We start from the raw sequence: 2,660 nt of genomic DNA, 5'->3' as shown, positions 1-2,660 counted from the left end.
TGACATACTCATAAACAAAATATAATAGAGACATAAGAGTAAATGAAGAAATGCAGATAATTACAAGGGAAATATTAAAAGGCAGAAACAAGTGAATATGAAGTATACATTAAAAACCAAAAACATAAAACAGTAATAAGTACTATATTAATAAACAAAAGATACAAATGTTGAATTGTTGAGTGGATAAAAAGTGAATTTTAAAATACAATCTTAGTGCTCACTTCGGCGGCACATACACTAAAATTGAAACGATATAGAGAAGATTAGCATGGCCCCTGCAGAAGAATGACACGCAAATTTGTGAAGTGTTCCATATTTTTCCGTCACTGCCAAAATATATATAATCTTTAATATAAATATGATGTATAGGAAAGAATTCTAAAAGATAAAAAATCAACTTAAACCCAGAGTAAAGGCAGGAGTAATGTATTTTAAGAATAAATAACAGGAAAAGGTAGGAACTACTGTACTATTATGTGATATAATAAAGTATATTTTCAGCCCCCAAAGTTAACAATATATATGGATGTTACATAACAAATTATCAACCCAAGAAGAGAATATGACAGTTATTGATATATATGAATTGAAAATGGGGACCTTTATAAAATTAGTGAAAATATCAAATGTTGGCAAGGCTATGAAGAAAAAAGAAACTCTGGGACACTGGAGAAAATGTTAATTGTAGCAGCCTCTATGAAAGGTAGGATGAAGATTAAATAAAAAAAAATAGAAATATCACCAATCTATTCCACTCAATTGTTTATCTAGATGACTTAGATAAGCCCAATTTAAAAGATATAAGCAGGATTTCTTATGATGTTAACCTAAATCACCAAAGTAAATGGCTGGATAAAAGGATTTGCTATATATACTTAATTGAATATTGTTCTGCAGTTAGAAAAGATAAATCCATGTATTCTGAGGCAAAAAACATAATTATTGAGGTTTTTATGATAAAGACCTAAGGAAGTGGGACGCTGGGGGATCGAACCAAGTCCGTCCTAGATTGGCCGCTAGCAAGGCAAATCCCCTACCGCTGTGCTCTCACTTCGGCCCCTAAATTAAATTTTTTTAGTGAGACCATTGTGAATTTCAAGTCATTCACAATTGTATTTCAGGCATATAGTGCCAGTGAATTAGGGCCATTCAACCACCAGTGTTGACCTCCCTCCACCAAAGTTCCCAGCATGCAATCCCATACCTCTACCCTTACACTAATGGACTACTAGAGGGTCCATTTTGTATTTAGCTTGTTATAGTTTGAGTCTCTTGATTATATTGTCATTGACTTTGGCTTGGGTATTTAGATCTGACCATTTACCTTTCTACTCAATGTTCCTGAGATCACTTGGTCCCTCAGTCCCATCCACCTTTATTTTCTTTTCTCAGTTTGTAGGATGACTAGAAATATGAGGCAGAACAAAGTGATTCAAGTTCTAAGGTTCTATGAAAAAGGTGGGAGCCCTATCTAGAAGATGTAAATAAAATCAAAAGAAGAAAAAAACAAACAAAACAAAAAGGGGGTCAGATATGGCAAGCTTTTTAAAAATATAATAATAATTTTTATTTTGTCCAAAATGGATTACATATCTTTCACAGTAATATTTTAAGTACATATTGACATTGAATCAGGGGATTTCCCAACACCAAAGTTGTCCTCCCTCCATCCCCGTTCCTAGCATGCATCCCATAACCCCTTCCTTACCCCCTCCCCCGAGCTGCTAATATAAATGATCCCCTCTGTGTCTATCTTGTTGTAGATTGGTATTGATTCTGTTGTGATTGGCTTTGGGATTGATGTTTAAGTCCAAGCATTTTTATTAATACTTAGCGATGATCATACAACTGTTTGGTCTTGGTACCCTTCATTATCTCCCTCTCAATTTGATAGGCAGAACAAGATGGTTCAAGTTATGTGGCTCTGTTTGAATAAAAGAAAAAAAATAAAATAAAATGGGATAAAAATCAAACAAGCAAAAAATAGGTGGAATCCTTCTAGAGGGTATAAATATTAATTTGAGAGAAAAAAGGGAAGAGGGAAGAGAAACATAACAACAATACCAAAATAAAAATAAAAAAAAAATCCTAAAAGCACCACAGCAATAAAGACAACCACCACACAATAACCACAGTCCTGAAATAAAAACAAAACAAAGCACAAAAATTTAAAACAACAACAGCATCAACAATAACAACCCCTACCCCCCAAAATTATTTTGTGCTGCTTCTTTTTTTTTCCTTTCTGCATAGGCACAGCAGATATTGGGGAAATTAGAAGGGGAATTCCCTTGGCCTAAGAGATACAGGGTTTCTCCGCCCTTGAAGTATACTGTCATGGGAATAACTACAGATTCCATACATGTCCATTTACTCTCCCCTAGGTTCTTTTGTGGTGTATGGAATGGCAAGAGTTTTTTGTTTGTTTGTTTTGCATAGGCACAGTCAATGTTGGAAAAATTAGAAAAGAAATTTTCTTGGCATAAAAGAAATGTGAGAGAGAGAGAGAGAGAGAGAGAGAGAGAGAGAGAGAGAGAGAGAGAGAGAGAGAGAGAGAGAGAGAGAGAGAGAGAGAGAGAGAGAGAGAGAGAGAGAGAGAGAGAGAGAGAGAGAGAGAGAGAGAGAGAGAGAGAGAGAGAGAGAGAGAGAGAGAGAGA

The 2,660-nt window shown here is 35.0% G+C and overlaps 1 non-coding gene across 1 annotated transcript; it reads left to right on the top strand.

Annotated features, from left to right (window-relative positions):
• The first annotated feature begins 216 nt into the window (after nucleotides 1-216).
• Nucleotides 217-323, top strand: LOC126023514 (U6 spliceosomal RNA). Its single transcript, XR_007500631.1, has one exon. It is a non-coding gene; the product is annotated as a U6 spliceosomal RNA (small nuclear RNA).
• The last annotated feature ends 2,337 nt before the right edge of the window (nucleotides 324-2,660 follow it).

Source organism: Suncus etruscus, chromosome 11, assembly GCF_024139225.1.
Source record: "Suncus etruscus isolate mSunEtr1 chromosome 11, mSunEtr1.pri.cur, whole genome shotgun sequence".
NCBI classification, from domain to species: domain Eukaryota; kingdom Metazoa; phylum Chordata; class Mammalia; order Eulipotyphla; family Soricidae; genus Suncus; species Suncus etruscus.
Note: the sequence above shows the minus strand (reverse complement) of the source record. Positions and strands in the feature narration are given on the sequence as shown.